General features: G+C 40.6%; 1 long non-coding RNA gene across 1 annotated transcript; it reads left to right on the top strand.

Annotated features, from left to right (window-relative positions):
* The first annotated feature begins 662 nt into the window (after window positions 1-662).
* On the top strand, window positions 663-16,765 carry LOC121442618. Its single transcript, XR_005973578.1, has 3 exons — window positions 663-686; window positions 1,184-1,265; window positions 16,715-16,765. It is a non-coding gene; the product is annotated as an uncharacterized LOC121442618 (long non-coding RNA).
* The last annotated feature ends 3,916 nt before the right edge of the window (window positions 16,766-20,681 follow it).

Here is a 20,681-nt window from a genome sequence, read left to right as displayed (position 1 = left end):
ATATGTCAGGGGTGTCCCTGCATGGAGTCTCAGAGAGGCCTTTGCATATGAAGCTGTGAAGATGGAGCCTGGATTGCGTTGGAGACCCCCAAGATGTTGTAGATGCCAGAGCCGTGGGATACCTGACAAGGAGAGCTGCAGACTGGGTGTGGAAGCAGCCCTAGAGAGAGAAATGTGCTGCAGTTAACAGACCTGAAAGGAGTTGGAGATCAAAGAGTGCTTTGACATCAGACATGAAGATGCAGAGTTTGAAGTTTGCCCAGATGGTTTTCTGTCTTTTCTGGTTCAGTATTTCCTCACTATGCTCCTTTCCCTCCATTTTTTAATAGTAATGTATATGCTGTACCATTGTATGTTGTAAGTATGTGACCTGCTTTTTGATTTTGATTTTACTGGGGGATTACAGTTAAGAGACTGCCTTGAGTCTCAGAAGAGATTTTGAACTTTGGACTTTTAAACAGTGTTGAGACTGTGATATGATGGAGGAAGGTCATTGGCTAATAAAGGAACTGCCTTGGCCCATTTTATTGGTTAGAAGATAGGTGGGAGGAGTAAACAGAACAGAACGCTGGGAGGAAGAGGAAGTGAGCTCAGACTCCACAGCTCTCCTCTCGGGAGCAGACGCCTGAGAAAGATGCCATGCTCCGCTCTCCCGGGCAGAAGCACGCCATGAAGCAAGCCGCCAGGTTAGACATGCTGAACCTTTCCCGGTAAGACCGGTGCTCATCGATTATTAGAGATGGGTTGATCAGGATAACAGAATTAGCCAGTAAGGGCTAGGACTAAAGGGCCAAGCAGCGTTTAAATGAATACAGTTTGTGTGTTGTTATTTCGGGGCATAAGCTAGCCGTGCAGGCGGCCGGGGTGCCAGGGACACAGCCCCGCCGCTCTTATTACTACAGTGATAGACTATGGGGACATTTGAAGTTGAACTAAATGCATTTTGTATTATAATATAGCCATAAACTTATGGGACCAGAAAGAGGAATGTGGTGGTTTGAATAAGAATGGCCCCATAGCCTTATAAACTTCAATGCTTAGTCATCAGAGACTGGCACTATATGAAAGGGTTAGGAGGTGGGGCCTTGTTGGAGGAAGTGTGTAATGGGGGGATGGGGGGCTTTGAGTTTCCAAAAGCCTAAGCCTGGATGGACCAGTAACTCTGTCTTCCTGCTGTCTTCAGGTCCAGAACTCTCAGCTGCCTTATATGCCTGTGTGCTGCCAAGTTCCCCACCATGAGGATAATGGACTAAACCTCTGAAACTGTAAGCCAGCTTCTTCTTTTGTGAGTTACCATTGTCATGATGTCTCTTCACAGCAATGGAACATTGAATAACAACATTGCTGTTGTTGGATTTTTCCTTTAATTAGTAAGAAGTATTCCTCCTCATACCTGCTGATTGGTTTTGGTTTAAAGTCTATTTTTTTCCTAAATATTAGAAGAACTACACTTGTTTATTATTAGTTCCATTTAATTTGAATACCATTTTCATCCATTTATCCTAAGGTAGTGTTTATTGTTGTTAATGAGATGCATTTCTTTGACTATTAAAAAAGATGAATCCTGTTTTCTAATCCATTTGTTAGTCTGTGACTCTTTCTTTATTGTGGAGTTAAGACCACTAATATTAAGAGTTATTATTAAACAATGTGTATTCTTGTCATTTTCTTGTTTTGTGGAGTTTCATTTGACCTCTTTTGATTCAGTTTTCTGAAACTGTTTGTTTCTTCCTTGTGCCTTCTTGGGCATATGAAACCTCGCCAGACCTGAGGATTCCCTTCATCATCTTCTATGGAGCTAACTTAATGATCATAAATTCCTTTATCTGTTTTTAGGATAGAAAGTTTTACTTTCTTCTTTGGTTACAGTTGAGTTTTCCCAAATATAGTATTATGGGCTGATGCCTGTGGTCTTTACCAATATGTGTAACAATGGTCTAATCCCTTCTGGATTTCACGGCCTACATTGAAAAATCAGTTCTTATTATGACAGGCCTGCATTTGTATGTGAATCTCTTCCATCTTTTAATATCCTTTGTTCTGTACACTTAGTGTTTTAACTGCTATATAATGTGAGGAGTTTCTTTTCTGGTGTTCTGAATATGTCTTAGACATTGATAGGCCCCTCTTTTCCTTAGTTTATCTTTTTATGACTTTATTGAAAATATTTCCTGTGCCTTTGACCTGGGTCTCTTCTTCTCCAGATATTAGAATTATTCTTTTTATAGTATTCCAGAATTCCCACATGTTTTGTATTTATTTATTATAGATTTGAAATTTTCTTTGAATTTGACATTTTTCCAATACCTCTACCTTGTCTTTAAGACTCAATATTGTCAGGCCAGAGAGATGGCTCAATGGTTAAGAGCACTGGCTGCTCTTCCAAAAGACCTGGGTTCAATTCCCAGCACCCACATGACAGCTCACAAGTGTCTGTAACTCCAGTTCCAGGGGATCATACACCCTCACAAAGACATGCATGTAGACAAAATACCAACACACTTTAAAAAATAAAAATAAAAAACAATTTTAAAAAGACTCAGTATTGTCTCTTCCACTTGATCCAATCTATTGGTGGGGATTTCTGCTGAATTTATATTTGAATTGCTGAAATTTTCATTTCACATTTTATTTCATTTTAGCTTTTATTTAGAGATTCTCTAATGCTCTATTAAATTTTATTTTCATATCTTGAACTGTTTTAATTATTTTTTTCAATCATGTTTAAGCAGTCTTCTGAAATTTATTCATATCCTTTTTGAGTTCCTCTAATTATGATTATTACTGCTATTTTGAAATCATTGTATGTCATTCAAGTCATGATTGTGGGGGAACATTAATGTTGGAGTGCTAATTTTTTATTGATTTTTATTGAAATCTACATTTTTCTGTGTACCCCTCCCTGACTCTCCCCACCCTCCTCCAACCCTCCCCCAAGGTCCCCATGCTCCCAATTTACTCAGGATATCTTGTCTTTTTCTACTTTCTACTTCCCATGTAGATTAGATCTATATATGTCTCTCTTAGGGTCCTCATTGTTGTCTAAGTTCTCTGGGATTGTGGTTTGTAGGCTTGTTTTCTTTATGTTTAAAAACCACCTATGAGTGAGGACATGTGGTAAGTGTCTTTCTGGGTCAGGGTTACCTCACTCAAATTTTCTAGCTCCATCCATTTTCCTGCAAAATTCAAGCTGTCATTAGTTTTTTCTGCTGTGTAGTACTCCATTGTGTAAATGTACCACATTTTCCTTATCCATTCTTCGGTCAAGGGGTATTTAAGTTTTTTTCCAGGTTCTGGTTGTGACAAACAAAGCTGCTATGAACATAGTTGAGCACATGTCCTGTGGCACAATTGAGCATCCTTTGGATATATACCCAAAAGTGGTATTACTGGGTCTTGAGGAAGGTTGTTTCCTAATTTTCTGAGAAATCACCATACTGATATCCAAAGGGGCTGTACCATTTTGCACTCCCACCAGCAATGCAGAAATGTTCCCTGTTCCCCAAAACCTTTCCAGCATAAGTTGTCATCAGTGTTTTTGATCTTGGCCATTCTTATAGGTGTAAGATGGAATCTCAGAGCTGTTTTGATTTGCATTTCTCTAATTGCTAAGGATGTTGAACATTTCCTTAAGTGTCTTTCAGCCATTTTAGATTCCACTGTTGAGAGTTCTCTGTTCACGTCAGTACTCCATTTTTTATTAGATTATTTGTTCTTTTAATGACCTTTGCAGCTCTTAATATTCTTTCTTTACTCTGTATGTTTCGTGTTTTGATTATTATGTGGTGAGAGACTTTTTTTGGATCTAGTCTATTTGGTCTTCTGTAAGCTTCTTGTATCTTCATAGGCATATCTTTCTTTAGGCAGAAAAAGTTTTCTTCTATAATTTTGTTAAATAAATTTTCTGTGCCTTTGAGTTGAACTACTTCTCCTTCTTCTATACCTATTATTCTAAGATTTGGCCTTTTCATGGTGTCCCATATTTCCTGGATATTTTGGGTTAAGCTTTTGTTAGATTAATGTTTTCTTTAACTGATGAGTCTATTTCCTCTATTGTATCTTCAGCGCTTGAGAGTTCCTCTTCCATCCCTTGTATTCTGCTGTTCATGCTTGTGTTTGTGGTTCCTGATCATTTTCTCATGATTTCTGTTTCTATAATTCCCTCAGCTTGTGTTTTCTTTATTGTCTCTATTTCAGTTTTCAAGTCTTGAATAGTTTCTTTCATATGTTTGGTTTCTTTTTTGTGGTTTTCGTTGAGGGATTTGCTGATGTCTTCCAATTTTTTGTTTGTTTTTTCCACCATTTCTTTGAGGGAATTTCTCATTTCCTCTTTGTTTCAAACATTCTCCTCAAGTTAATTTTTAGGTCATTTTCTTCTGCTTCATCTATATTTGGTTGTTCAGGTATTTCTGTTGTAGGGTATTTAGGTTTTACTGGTGTTGTGTTACTCTTTGTGGTGTTGTGTGTGTTCTTACCTTTTCTACTCATCTTTTCCTCTAATAGTTGTGGTTGTGGCTGTCTGAGATTCTGTTGAATAATCTAGGTGCCAGTGAATCCAAAGCTCAGATGGTTGCTCCTCGTGGTACAACCAGTGTCACAGTTCTGGTTACTCCGTGTTCCTGGAGATAGCTCAGTGCTCCTGTGCTTTGCTCTGCTCCCTTGGAGTTTGCTGTCTCAGGCCTACATTGGCCTAGGTTACTAGCTTTGACCTGTTTCTGTAAAGCCTGGTCTGCATCCCCTCCTGCAGAAGTCCCTGGCTTGGACTTGGTCCTGCAGAGGTTTCTGGCTCTGGTCTACTGCCTTAGAGTTCCCAGGCTCAGATGCACCCAGAACCACAGAGGACCTGTCTCAGGCTTACTCCCTCAGAGGTCCCAGACTCACGTTCAGACCCACAGAGGTTCCAGGTTCCTGCCTATTCCCTTTGATGTCCCAGACTAATGGACAGACCCAAAGAGGTCCTGGCTCAGGCCTACTCCCTCTGAGGTCCCAGACTCACACCTGGCCCCACAGAGATCTCTGATTCCTGCTTACTCCCTCAGAGGTCCCAGAATCATGCCCAGACCGGTAGAGGTTCTGGCTCAGGCCTAGTTCCTGGGAGGTCCTAGACTTATGCCCAGACCCACAGGGGTCCTGGCTTAGGTCTACTCCCTTAAAGGTCCCAGATTCACGTCCAGACCCTCAGAGGTCTCTGGCTCTGGCTCACTCGCTCAGTGGTTACTCCCCAGCCTGGAGTACTAATTTTTGTCAGAGACTGTTTAGCCTGTTCCTGTTGTGTATTTATGATCAGACTTAAGTATCTGGAGTTAGGTCATTGGTATTGTTTCTTGGTGTAGGCGACATAATGACCAGGCTAGCTTAATATGAAACAGCAAATTTTAATGAAGGAATAGCTTACAACACCAGGGATCCAGCGATGAGCAGAAGATACAATAAAGAGACCGGCGGGGCTCACACCACCAGATTTATATGTAAACATTAGCCCGAGGCGAACATGCCCCCCATTGGGCAGAGTTTCCCCTACATCTCCCCTTTTTGTCTAAATAAGACAGAACTAAACCAAATACAACTATATACAATAGTAACATATAATAAATATAACAAACAATATTGAGCAAGAAACATATAACAAAAATTTTGCTAAACATTCTATCTCAAGGAGTCTAAATAAGGTAGAAAGTAACTACAATTATCTAATCTTCAACTCTGCCAAAGATCTGAGAAGGGAATTAATATTACTTAACAAGCGAGAGATATCCAAAATGTGCAACAAATGACAGAGACAACTGATTACCTGGGCAATCACCCAAAGTCTCGTTTGCAATGTTGAGTCAACCAACTTTGGCTAAGGCCTAACATAACTGACATACCATTATTAAAGGCAAGGCACTTTCTTAGAATTATCCTACCCTGTCTTGGCAAGGTAAGACAATCCTGTTTCATCCACTTATGAATATTCTGTATCTTTGTCAGTAGTTGAGGTATGGACTTTTCTTAACCCAAAGGCCAGTTTTGCCAAGAAGACAAGCTCCCAGTGGAGTGTCTTTGGTGCTCAACGTTCTCTCAGGAGTAGAGTGGTGTCGCCAGGAGTGATTGTGTCTCGTTGGCACAGAATTCTAGGTTAGATTAAAGGCCATTTTCTACAGCTCTTCGAAGAGGCTGAAGATTATACTATCTATACTAAATATAATCTCTATGTATCTAAAAGACCTGATTAATTCTCAATACCTATCTAACTTGAAGACTAAGAGAATAAACAACTGTGCAATATATGAAAACAATGATCTTCAACTGTAAACAATGTCATTACATATCAAATGTAAACAATGTTATTATATAAATAATATCAGAGGTAGAAATGTACACTGCAATATAGTAGATGTATCAATACAATATAGACAAAGTTATAAGCATACTCTTATACAAAAATAGAGGTAGGAACACTCACATTCAATATTCAATATATCAATATACAAGAAACAGTACCAATACAATTTTCTAAAAACAGTAAATCACAAATACCAATCATCCCATCAAACCAGTTAATCCTCACCTTTTTTTAAAAATACCCCTAATTCCATAAAATATCTCCCCATCCCCTCAACCCTAAACCAACCATTAAATGATGTCCCTAACCCAGAGGGCAAACTCTGTTGGGAGAGGGAACGTCATCCTCTAAGATTGCTTCTAGCTGACATAGGGGCGACGTTCTTCTTAGGGGGTCCTGTGAAAGCAAATGAGGGTAAAACTCCCAAATTAACCTTTGACCTAAGAAAATTGTAACTAGCCTCTGAGTATTTTGAGAAGGTCCGGCCAGAGTGTTGTCAAAAATGTGCACCATTCGAAATTGTCTCGTGCAGTTGGTACCAAAAAACAGGTCTAATATTAGCGCTTTAAAAAAATTTCATGACATTATAAAAACCAGATTGAGTTGATGTCGTGGGGCCCCATCTTCATCCTGGAAATTTCAAAGATTACTGTAGGAAAGTTTGTTGCTTGTTATGGGAAATTTAAACATTAACAACAAGGACATATAATGACATGTAAAGAAAGACACAGATATGAGGAAAGGCAAAGAAAGTTTATCAAGTACATAATTATTCTTATTCTGTCCCATTTCATGGCTCCTAACCTAAGACAGAAACTCTGAGATATCTCTTATCAACAGGCTTGGAATTGAAGAGGGACTGAGCCATAGTCCAACTCCAAAACCAGCTCTACATATTAATAAAGAAATGTTTGATAAGACATATATATATATATAATCAATACTTACATTACATATATGGTTTTATTGCTGATCCTTAGTGGGTCATAACTAGTTTCTATCCATCAGTAATTAAATATTCAGGGTCCCTTAAATTCTTTTAAGATGAGTATTTTCCTGTGGAGATAAAAAAGATCCCTGTCCCCAACCTATCTGTATTTCTTACCATCAGTATGATCACCATCCTTGTGAATGAATTGTTATTTATCTTTTCCAAGTGGCTTCTCTTCTTCAAACCAAACCTTTATTAATTTTGATGGTATCCACAATTTTTCCTTACCTGTGGAGACAAGAGCAAAACCCCTTCCCCAACGCAGCACATCTCCTGGCTTCCATTGTTAGGTCAGCACGTCCTTGAAATAAACTGGTTGATTTAGTTCAGTAGACTTTTCCATTATCCAATGTCTTTCTACAGCCGTTGTTCCCGTCTCATTAGCGTTGAGAAAATTCAAGGTTAACAAAGCATTATGTAACCTATTTCTGGGGGTGTTTTCCACCCCTTTCTGTTTGTTCAACATATCCTTTATAGTTCAATTTGATCTTTCTATGATTGCTTGACCTGTAGGATTGTATGGTTTACCTGTAACATGCTTGATATTGTAATAATCAAAAAACTGTTTCATTTTCCTAGAGACATAAGCAGGACCATTATCTGTCTTTATTTGTGTAGGTATACCCATGATAGCCATGACTTCTAATAAATGAGTGATTACTGAATCAGCTTTTTCTGAACGTAAAGCGGTTGCCCATTGAAAGCCTGAATAAGTGTCAAGGGTGTGATGTACATATTTTAATTTGCCTAATTCTGCAAAGTGGAACACATCCATCTGCCAGATTTCATTCCTTTGGGTGCCCTTTGGATTAGCCCCTGCAGGCAGTGGTGTTTGGTAATAGAAAGAGCAAGTAGGGCATTTCTTTACAATCTCTTTAGCTTATTGCCATGTAATAGAAAACTCTTTCTTCAAACCTTTGCTATTAACATGATGTTTTTTATGAAATTCAGAGGCTTGTAGCACACTACCAATCAATAATTGATCAATTTCTGCATTACCTTGTGCTAGAGGACCTGGCAGACCCGTATGGGATCGGATGTGTGTTATATACATAGGGCAAAGCCTGTTCCTGATCAAATCTTGAACCTGGAGAAACAATGAGGTTAGTTCTGTATCATCGGGTATAAATTCAGCAGTTTCAATATGTAAAATAACTCTTTCTGCATATTGTGAATCAGTAACTACATTAATAGGTTCTTTTTTTTATTTTTTTCCATTTTTTTATTGAGAAAAGGATAAAAAAAACAAGTTTCCACCTCCTCCCAGCCTCCCATTTCCCTCCCCCTCCTCCCAATCTTCTCCCCCTCCTCCCACCCTTCTCCCCCTCCGCCCACTCCTCTCCCCCTCCCTCTCCAGTCCAAAGAGCAGTCAGGTTTCCCTGCCCTGTGGTAAGTCCTAGGTCCTCCCCTCTCCGTCCATTCCTAGGAAGGTGAACATCCAAACTGGCTAGGCTCCCACAAAGCCAGCACATTACATAGGTTCAAAACCCCATGCCATTGTCCTTGGCTTCTCATCAGCCCTCATTGTTCGCCATGCTCAGAGAGTCCAGTTTTATCCCATGCTTTTTCAGTCACAGTCCAGCTGGCCTTGGTGAGCTCCCAGTAGATCAGCTCCACTTTCTCAGTGGGTGGGTGCACCCCTCGTGGTCCCGACTTCTTTGCTCATGTTCTCCCTCCTTCTGCTCCTCATTGGGACCTTGGGAGCTCAGTCCAGTGCTCCAGTGTGGGTCTCTGTCTCAATCTCCATCCATCACCAGATGAAGGTTCTATGGTGATATGCAAGATATTCATCAGTATTGCTCTAGGATAGGGTCATTTCAGGTTCCCTATCCTCAGCTGCCCAAGGAACTAACTGGGGACCTTGGCTTGGGCATCTGGGAGCCACTCTAGGTTCAAGTCTCATGCCAACTCTAAGGTGGCTCCCTTAACTAAGAATTGTGCTTCCGTGCTCCCCTATCCAACCTTCCTTTATCCCAATCCTGCTTTTTTCCCCATATTCCCCCCATTCTCCCCTTCTCCCTTTTCTCTGCCCATCTCCCTTTACCACCAACCCACCCCACCCCCAAGATCTCAAATTTCTCCCCAGCAATTTTGTCTACTTCCCATAGCCAAGAGGACAACTATATGTTTTTCCTTTGGTTCACCTTCTTACTTAGCTTCTTTGGGATCACCAATTGTAGACTCCGTGACCCTTGTTTATGGCTAGAAACCAATTATGAGTGAGTACATCCCATGTTCATCTTTTTGGGACTGGGTTACCTCACTCAGGATAGTGTTTTCTATTTCCATCCATTTGCATGCAAAATTTGAGAAGTCATTGTTTTTTACCGCAGCGTAGTACTCTACTGTGTATATATTCCACACTTTCTTCATCCATTCTTCCATTGAAGGGCATCTAGGTTGTTTCCAGGTTCTGGCTATTACAAATAATACTGCTATGAACATAGTTGAACAAATGCTCTTGTCATATGATAGGGCATCTCTTGGGTATATTCCCAGGAGTGGTATTGCTGGGTCCAGGGGTAGGTTGATCCCGAATTTCCTGAGAAACCGAAACACAGATTTCCAAAGTGGTTGCACAAGATTGCATTCCCACCAGCAATGGATGAGGGTACCCCTTCCTCCCCAGCCTCTCCAGCAAAGGCTATCATTGGAGTTTTTTATTTTAGCCATTCTGACAGGTGTAAGATGATATCTCAATGTTGTTTTGATTTGCATTTCCCTGATCGCTAAGGAGGTTGAGCATGACCTTAAGTGTCTTTTGGCCATTTGAACTTCCTCTGCTGAGAATTCTCTGTTCAGTTCAGTTCCCCATTTTTTAATTGGATTAATTAGCATTTTAAAGTCTAGTTTCCTGAGTTCTCTATATATTTTGGAGATCAGACCTTTGTCTGTTGCGGGGTTGGTGAAGATCTTCTCCCAGTCAGTAGGTTGCCTTTTTGTCTTGGTGACAGTGTCCTTTGCTTTACAGAAGCTTCTCAGTTTTAGTAGGTCCCATTTATTCAATGTTGCCCTTAATGTCTGTGCTGTTGGGGTTAAACATAGGAAGCGATCTCCTGTGGCCATCTCCTGTAGGGTACTTCCCACTTTCTCTTCTATTAGGTTCAATGTGTTCTGACTGATAGTGAGGTCTTTAATCCATTTGGACTTGAGTTTTGTGCATGGTGATAGATATGGGTCTATTTTCATTCTTCTACAGGTTGACATCCAGTTATGCCAGCACCATTTGTTGAAGATGCTTTCTTTCTTCCATTGTATACTTTTGACTCCTTTATCAAAAATGAGGTGTTCATAGGTTTGTGGGTTAAAATTCGGGTCTTCTATATGGTTCCATTGGTCAACTTCTCTGTTTTTATGCCAGTACCACACTGTTTTCATCACTGTAGCTAGTAATAGAGTTTGAAGTCAGGGATGGTAATGCCTCCAGACAATCCTTTATTGTATAGGATTGTTTTAGCTATCCTGGGTTTTTTGTTTTTCCATATAAAGTTGATTATTGTCCTCTCAAGATCTGTGAAGAATTTGATGGGACCTTGATGGGGATTGCATTGAATCTACAAATTGCCTTTGGTAGAATTGCCATTTTAATAGGTTCTTTAAAATCCCTTAGCACCATAAGAATGGCATATAATTCTGCCTTCTGAACAGAATCATAAGGACTTTGTTCCACCTTACCCAAGTCTTCTGATTTATAACCTGCCTTCCCTGATTTATTGGCATCAGTATAAAATGTATGGGCTTCAGTTATTGGAGCATCACAGACAATTCGAGGAAGGATCCAAGAAGTTCTCTTTATGAAGTTAAGCCTCTTGCTTTTTGGATAGTTGTTATTAATGTCTCCAAAAAAATTAGCACAAGCTCTTTGCCATGGTTCATTATCTTCCCATAATTTCTTTAGTTCATCAGCAGTGAAAGGCACTATAATTTCTGCTGGGTCTATGCCTGCTAGTTGACGAAGTCTCAACTTGCCTTTTATAATTAACTCAGAGACTTTTTCCACATAAGTTTTCAGTCTCTTACTTGGTTTATGTGGTAAAAAGATCCATTCCAAGATAATATCATCTCTCCGCATTAAAATTCCTGTAGGAGAAATTTTTGATGGTAGTATGATGAGAATACAATTGAGCTCTGAATTCACACTGTCCACATGTGCCTGTTGTAATTTTTCCTCAATCACTGTCAGTTCCTTTTCTGCTTCAGCTCTTAATTCTCTGGGACTATTCAAATATTTATCACCATCCAAGGTTTTGTTCAAATGAATTATTAGATCAGGTGTTATCCCAATAGCTGGTCGTAGACTGGAAATGTCTCCTAACAGTCTTTGAAAGTCATTAAGAGTCCTTAGGTGATCTCTCCTAATTTGTGCCTTTTGTGTCTTAATTTTTTGCAAACCTATTTTATAACCTAAATAGTTAACAGAATCTCCCCTCTGAATCTTTCAGGAGCAATCTGCAATCCCCATGTAGGTAAAAGTATCTTTATTTCTTCAAACAGTCTGTTCAAGGTATCCATGTTTGAATCAGATAACAAAATGTCGTCCATGTAATGATATATTATCGATTTGGGAAATTTCTTGTGTATTATTTGCAATGGTTGATTCACAAAATATTGGCACAGGAAGGGGCTATTTAACATACCCTGGGGGAGGACGGCCCAGTGGTACCTCCTCGAAGGTTAAGAATTGTTATAAGTAGGCACTGTGAAGGCAAATTTTTCTCTATCTTCTTTTTGTAAAGGTATAGTGAAAAAACAGTCCTTTAAATCAATAACTATGAGAAGTCATCCTTTTGGTAATAAAGAGGGCAAAGGAATTCCAGATTTCAGAGGGCCCATAGGTTGAATAACCTTGTTGATAGCCCTGAGATCTGTCACCATTCTCCATTTACCTGATTTTTTCTTAACCACAAATACAGGAGAATTCCAAGGACTGGTAGATTCTTCTATATGTCTAGCATCTAATTGCTCTTGTACCAGCTGTTCTAAAGCCTGTAACTTTTCCTCAGCTAAAGGCCATTGCTTTGTCCATATTGGTTTCTCAGTCAACCATTTTAGAGGCAAAGCTGTTGGTATCTCTGAAGGGACATCAATTGTTTTTTCTTGTACAGCCCGAATGGCCGGTTTTCTCCGTTTGTAATATCTTTTAATATTATTCTCAGAAATATAAGCTCTAGAAGTAGCAGGAATGTTAATTTGTGTATTCCATTGTTGTAATAGGTCACGACCCCATAAATTCACTGCAATATTGGCTACATATGGCCTTAATTTTCCTATTTGTCCCTCTAGCCCTATGCATTCAACCCATCTCGTGCTCTGCCTTACTCGAGATAGGGTTCCAATTCCCAGGAGCTGAACATTTACATTCGGAAGAGGCCAATACGGATGCCTTGATTCTGGGGTAATGATACTTAAATCCGCACCTGTGTCCATTTACACACACTCTTAGCTTTGGTCTTTGATCACTTATAGGAGTTTGCCAAAATACACGGAACTCATCCTTCTAATCATTATTGCTTGTAACAATAGGCATGGGGCTTCCTAATTGTCCTGATGAGGCACGTTCTCTGCAGAAACTGGAAATGACGGAACGATGTTTGCCATGGGGGCCTGTGAGGCCCCCCTCTCATGTTTCCAGTCTGTATCAGGTTGCCTTGTCTATCTCTTGTAGACCTGCATTCATTCGTCCAGTGTCTGCCTTTTCCACATTTTCTACATAAACCTGAAGGCTGAGTCCTCCTATTTCTGTTATTTCTAGAAGATGCAGTATTATTATTATTTTTTTTCTGAAAATCCGTTGTCTAAAATTCCTTTTCATATGACCCATTTTGCCACAATTAAAACATTTGGTATTCTGGTGTCTCCTTTTACCATTGGAAATTGCTTCTTCTACCAATGCTTCAGTGCCATAGTCAAATGTATCAACATTCAGTGTATGCAAGACCCATTCTTCCAAGGGCGCTGATCTGAGCTTTAAAGGCCCCAAGATCCTTTTGCATTCCACATTTGCATTTTCATAAGCCAAAGATTCAATCATTATATGTCTTGCTTCTGGGTCAGATATCCCTATTTGTACAGCTTTAGTTAGTCTTTGTAAAAAAGTCACTAAAGGGTTCTCTCTGACCCTGTTTAACTCTGACAAATGATTCCATTCTCTGTCCTGGGTCTTGTACCCTGTCCCAAGCCCTTAAGGCTGCTGTAGTACATATAGAGAGTGTGTTTTCGTCAAAATTAGCTTGTTCCTGAGAGTCAGAAAAGAGCCCTTCACCTAGAATTTTATCTAGGGAAATGTCAATTCCCTTCGCTCTTTCCTGCTGTTCTAAGAGTCTAGCCTCTTGCCTGAATAAGCATTTCCATTTCAATTGTGGTCCACTCTCAAGTACCACAGAGCTCAGCTGGAGCCAGTCCGAGGGGGTTGCTCTGCTTGGCATGGCCCAAGATCTTAGCATCTCTTTAACAAAAGAGGCTTGCATCCCAAAAGTCATGACAGTCTGTTTAATTTCTTTGAGATCATTCATACAGACAGGCTCCCATGTATCTTCCTTGATGACCCTAGGGTTTCTGGAACCAACCACTTTCTCTGTTGTTATTACTGGAAAGGCAGGTAGAGCTGTAGGTAGAGCTTTGTGGGAATTGTCCGGAGAGATTTACCCACAGGTGGAGTTAAAATTTGCCTTTCTACCCTTTGCTCTTCTTCATCAGAATTTAGAAATTCCTCAATCTTTTCAATTCTATTCACCATTGCCTTCTGCAATGTCTGAATCTCCTGTCCAGAATTATGTTCCAAAGCCTTCATTGAGGATTCTAAAGTATGAAGTTTGTCCATTAGAGATAACATCTCATCTTTGGACATAATTTTTATGGCATAAACCTTTCCTTCTTTTATTGACAATCTTTCCGTCAATCTGTCATAAGCTTTAGACAAAATCCGATTGTCACATTCAGCAGTTTTGATTCTCTCAGTTAATGTTTCAGTTCCTACAGAAAGGGACTGAAGCTTACGATCCAAATCAGCTGTTCCCTCTTCCATAGTAATGAATTTCTCCTTAATATCAGCCATTAATGTTTCAGTTCCTACAGAAAGGGACTGAAGCTTATGATCCAAATCAGCTGTTCCCTCTTCCATAGTAATGAATTTCTTATTAACATCAGCCGTTAATGTTTCAGTTCCTACGGAAAGGGACTGAAGCATACGATCCAAATCAGCTGTTCCTTCTTCCATAGTAATGAATTTCTCCTTAACATCAGCCTGTACCTTTTCTAAATTTTGCTCAGTCGATCGAGTCATGTTAAACAAAGATCTGTTCTCTTCCTGGAGAACTTCAAACTGATTCTTGAGAAGATTGTTGTCATTCTCAATCATTTTTAAGCATTCAACCTCTGCCTTAAGAATCCTGGATTCATCTCGTAAACACTTTATCATATTTCTATTATCAAACCATATAGTACCAAGGAAAACTACAAATCCCAGAAAGATCCATAGATGTGGGGTGACAGACACCTCTTGTAAAATCTCCCACATGGTACAATCAAAAAGGCTGTTAAAGTCTTGAATGGTAACGTTTTCAGACATTTTCAATCAAATCAGTATTTATTTTTATATATAAAAGAAAATTTTTTACCTGTAATAACCGTTTCCTGCCAGTGGTGGCAAAAGAAATTCACCTGAGTCCACGTGGCCGAAGTCAGAGCCGGTCTGAAACAATTAACTCAAAACCGAAAGTTAAAGTAGACTGTGTACTGTGTGAATTAGAGCGGACACTGGGCTGATAAATAGCAGTTGGGGGGAGGGCCAGGAAGCCTGGCAGAGCCAAGGCCGGATTCAGCCTTGAATTAAACATTGATTCTTGCACCTGAGGAGTTAAAGTGGTCGCTGAAACGGTCCCTTTGTATCAGACCAAATCTGCTGCTGTGGCGGCTGTGGTGGCGCAAATGGGGAACCGCCCTGGTGCTGCAAAACTGCAGGCACCTGAGCTTCCGCTAATTCAGGCAGCGTGGTTCCGTTGCAAACTTAGCCAAGGCAGGCAGGGAGGAGTTAATGTGCTCCGGGCGAGTAGATCTGGCGGGCGGGGCGGAATGGGCCCCGCAGGCTATGGCATGCATAGCCGAGTGTATCTCGGACTCGGCACTGGGACCCGAGTCACGAACTAAAAAACTGCTGTGTTTTTAGGACCGAAGCAGAGGGCTACGAGATTGGGGCGTGTAGCTCTCTCAAACTAAAATTCAAGCCTATGTCGGGGCAGGGCAAAAAAGCCCAACATTGGCGCCAAAATGTAGGCGGCATAATAACCAGGCTAGCTTAATATGAAACAGCAAATTTTAATGAAGGAATAGCTTACAACACCAGGGATCCAGCGATGAGCAGGAGATACAATAAAGAGAGACCAGCGGGGCTCACACCGCCAGATTTATATGTAAACCTTAGCCTGAGGCGAACATGCCCCCCATTGGGCGGAGTTTACCCTTCATCTTGGTATGAAGATCCTGTCTCTCCTCTGTTGAAGCTTTCTTTCCTGGCATCTGTGTGGGATTTAGAATTCAGTCTTTGGGCATCTTAATGTTGATATTCAAATGGGTATCAGAAGCAATTTTTACTCAGCCCAGACTAAGTAAGGTTGATGACTTTCAAATTGGAATATTCCCTCAGGCAATCTTCAGTAATCTGGGAGAGGTGTTTGGACTTTCCTCCAGTAAAGGGGTCTAACTGAGATGGTGATAGACTAAGATCTCTACATAAAGAAGAGGGGCAGAATGGGGGCTGAAAGGCAAGCATGTGATCCTACAGTAAGTAGAGTCAGTGGAGTTGTAGATATGGGCCTAATGCCCCCCTCTGGAAAGGTTGCAGGGATGAAGGTATTTGGCAGCATGAGTCTAATGTCTCTGCCTAGAGAAGGGACCAAGTGTACTTGGAAGTATGGGTCCAGTGAGTAGGGTAGATGAAGTTGACAACATAATTGTAGGCTTTGACTATATATGGAGAACAAAGGGGCCTAGTGGGGATAATGGCAGGAGTAAAATGGAGTTAACAGCACAAGCTTGAGTTCTGTTATTCAAGGAGAGCAGGTGCACATGCACAGAACACATTTGTTGAGATCTTTAATGAATTGTCACATTGCCTATGCAGATGATCATGTCACTTTTTTTAAATTATTTATTTACTTATATTTTACCTATATGAATGATTTGCCTGCCTGTATGTATATGCACAATGTGTGTGCAGTACCTGTGGAGGCTAGAAGAGGGAATCACAACCCTAGAAATGGAGTTAAATACTGGGTGAGATCCCATGTGGGTTCTGGGAAGCAAATCTGAGTCTTTTGTAAGAGCATGTGTACCCTTAACCACAGAACCACCTCTCCATCCACTGATCAGATCACTTTGGACTTTACTGTTATTCTTTGCAGCTCTACAGATCTGTCCCAGGACCTGGCCCATGCTAAGAAAGTGAGTCACAAACCCACAATTCTCACACACTGCAAAGAGGTAAGTTGCAGTTGTTTTAACCTCTTTTCATTGGGATGTTTTAACACAAGCATATAATGTGTTTTGATCGTGACTATGTCCTATGTCCCATCACCAAGTTGTGTCCTCTTCTCACTCCTCCTGGTCTCAGTATTTTTCTCAACTAGTCTTATTTCTATTTTTTTCATGGGGTTTTTTGTTTGTTTGTTTTTATCAACCTGTAACCTCAATTAAGGTTACCTAGAGAACCATATGTGGAGAGCTTATTTAACAGATTCTCACCCATCCATGTATTTTTTTTATCCCCATCATCTCCAAGTACCTTACTTTTTCTCCCTACCACTACTCCTGATCCCAGTACCCAGGTAGAAATCCTCCAGTCCCCAGGTACTTTCTTTTATATCTTCAGAACTCTTTTGGTCAACACATGTTTTTCATTTGTTTCCTATAGTGGCATGTGCTGGGGGTTAGAATCATGGGCACCTTACTAGTGGCTACACCACTGAAGTAAATTTCTCTTACACTCTGAAAGCATTAACTGCCTAGAGATCCATAGGGAGGGGTAAAATTTCCCAAGCCCATCTCCCTAGCAACTGTAACTTCCTACCAATCCTCAGGAATGTGTGAAAGGCTCATGACCTTTCTACTCTCTCCATGACAGAATGATGAGGGCCCAGTCTTCTGCAACTAATAACAGCTACTGAGCTTTCAGGCATGCAAAGGCTATGTCATGTCCTAGAGAACTAAAGTCCACACCACTCCACCCTGTCTTCTACTTCTTGTATTGTTTCTCCACCTTCTTCCATGGAGTCCCCTGACCCATGGAGGGGATGGTATGCATGTCTCATTTAAGACTGTGGATTCAACAGTCACATGTTCTCAACACTTTGGCTACCTAAGAATCTTGGGAGTAGTCAGATGGTGGTGGTGGTGCACACCTTTAATCTCAGCACTCGGGAGGCAGAGGCAGGTGGATCTCAGAGTTTGAGGCCAGCCTGGTCTATAGAGGGAGTTTCAGGACAGCCAGGGCTGAGAAAACTTTCCACAGAGAAACTATGCCTCAAAAAGTATCTCTGGAGTAACTGCTACCAGCCACTTCTCTGGACAGTTCTGGCAGCAATAACTTATGGGCATAAACATAAATACTTAGAAGGAAATTTGACCTTATACCCAAATTTGGCATTTTAATGTGCTAAATACACAAAATTAGACACAGAAGCCACCCACAGGAGCCTTTTTTCATTACTTGTTGTCATTGTCAAGCTGGGTCAAATGGGTAACTTGGAACCAGATTCTCCACTCAAGTAGAGTTTCTAGGGGAAAGGGCTGGTCCAGACACACTAAAGATTAGAGTGGAAGTGAAGAATATCTGGGCAGAGCCTCTGAAGGGTAGCCAGATGAGCTGGCTGAAGATCCCAGTTTACCAGGATCTACGATGATAACAACACAGCATGCAGTGACTATGCTTTCATTTCCTTGTGCCAACAGTTTCTTCAGTGCATAAAGTCATAAACTATAGATAATGGCTCAGAATCGGAGCCTAAAACTCTGGTAGAACTCATTTGTTAAAGAGGCTGGGTGGATTTAGTCCTTACAAGAGTAGCCCATACCAGCCAACCTAGCAAGCAGAGTACCATTTAAGGCTGGCAGCCACACCCAGATTCAGTGTCCTTTCCAGGTGGATAGATATCTGCTGAGTATCTCCAGGGAACAAAATCCAGATGTAAACCCCGACTGAATTCTGAATACCTTGGATAAAGAACTTCCAAATTTCTCCATTGGCACTTGGAGCATTTAAGATGTATTCATTATGTATTTGGTATTTTCATAAATAGTTACTATTTGGGGGTACCTAATATGCTCAAGGCAAATCATATACATTTTAATCCCTATAGGTACATATAAAGAATACTTAAATATCCATAAATCAGTTGAGCCATGGATATTTTTCTTCCATTATACATGAATTCAGTACAAAATGTTTAGGCCATTTTTTCAGAAACCTAGAACACAAAGTCCATTGCCCAGACCTCTGAGCATGGTACTACAGCTGGAAGGCATCAGTCTGCCACTATTAACATTTACCTTGGGAGTAGTCTTCAGTTTCTACTTCACATGTGTTACAGTGAGTGTTAGTGAGACAGATAACTGGGTAAGAGCATTTCTAGAGAGTGACAAGAATGGCCAGTTTTCATCTTTCATTTTCGTGGATCCCAGTTTCCCCCAAATATAAGATTTTTTCCACCAGAAGATCACTAACTCTGCTTCAGAAGTAGACTCTTTTCTCTTTGCATTTCATTCTCAGGACTCTGTTTACTTAATGTTTTAAGGTAGCATACAAAGTAATGGTTTTCAGAATGACATATCCCCATGTTATTGGTTTTTAACCAACAATCACCTTGTCCCCCTGTCTATCCCCTTTGCTAGCCCTCTTCTTCCTCCCCAATTGTCCCTGTTACTTCCATGCCCCTGTATACACACTTTTTCCCTCTTTAAGGACTCAGCCTCCCATCTTATGGTACCCTTTCTAGTTTCATGTCCTACACACAAAGTTACACAAGATTTCAGATTTAAATGTGGTTACTCATTAAAATTAAACTTGAACCATCTGCATTTCTGCACTTACTTGTTTTGTTGAACATGATCATTTATCAGCACCTCTGCATCCTCACATGATGCTGAGGCAGAGATCTCTTGTCTCCTCCCTTTCCACAAGGCCAACATGCCAGTTCATGAGAGCCATAGCTGTAGGAACCTGCATTACCTCTATCACCCCTAGGAGAGCTACACTGGGCATTATAGCTCCTACATATGAATGGCGTGTGAGATGGGTGTATGACACAGCTCACCTCATAGCATCTGCCAAGTAATATTAATGAAGTCTAGACCTGACTGTGGCACACACAGATTATGTGTCCCTTGTCTACATTGGTCCAGAGCCCTAGGTCTCATTTGTACCATCTGTGTTCTTCAGATATGAGCCTTAAATCCATTATTCTCTGAACTCTTCTAACTTTGGTGCCATTCAGGTCTGACCTTGTCCTTGGCATCTGTTAATCTTTTTTTATTTTTTATTTTTTAATTTATTTATTTATTAAGGATTTCTGCCTCCTCCCCGCAACCACTTCCCATTTCCCTCCCCCTCCCCCGATCAAGTCCCCCTCCCTCATCTGCTCGAAGAGCACCCACACACTGAGACAATGGGGATGTTCTATTAGGAACTCACCAAGGCCAGCTGGCCTAGGTCTGAAAAAGCATGGGATAAATCCGGGCATCTGTTAATCTTTCTGCCTCTAGTCACACACTTGTTGGGCCACCTTTCTTAGATTTCTGTTAAGTTACTACTTCACTATCTATTCATGTTCATACAAAATCCTAAATGTCAGTGTGTCTTTTTTTTTCTAGAGTGCCATCTTGACTCCTGGTCCTGTTGGGTATGTTAGTCAGTCAGAAGGGAGGAACATCCTCTCCTACATGTTGTATGGATGGGAAAAGCATCCATCAACGGAACCCACTGAAACTAGCAGCCAAAGGAACATTTCTTCCTTTATTTTTATCAGGCATTTAGTCAGCAATAAAGCAGTAACTACTCATCCAGTATAGTCGAGAGGTAGAGCATTATCCTTGCATGCATGAGGACCTGAGTTCAATCCCTAGAATCAGGTGTTACAACTTTCTTCCAAAAAAGTAAGATTAGAGGGTAAAAGAATAAGTTTTAGGGGCTGGAGAGATGGCTCAGTGGTTAAGAGCACTGCCTGCTCTTCCAAAGGTCCTGAGTTCAATTCCTGGCAACCACATGGTGGCTCACAACCATCTGTAATGAGGTCTGGTGCCCTCTTCTGGCCTGTAGACATACACACAGACTGAATATTGTATACATAATAAATAAATAATTTTAAAAAAGAATAA

The sequence above is a fragment of the Microtus oregoni genome, unplaced genomic scaffold, assembly GCF_018167655.1.
Source record: "Microtus oregoni isolate MIOR12 unplaced genomic scaffold, Mior012 000092F_ref0000046, whole genome shotgun sequence".
NCBI lineage: Eukaryota > Metazoa > Chordata > Mammalia > Rodentia > Cricetidae > Microtus > Microtus oregoni.
The sequence above is the reverse complement of the archived record's forward strand: the minus strand, read 5'-3'. Positions and strand labels throughout refer to the sequence as shown.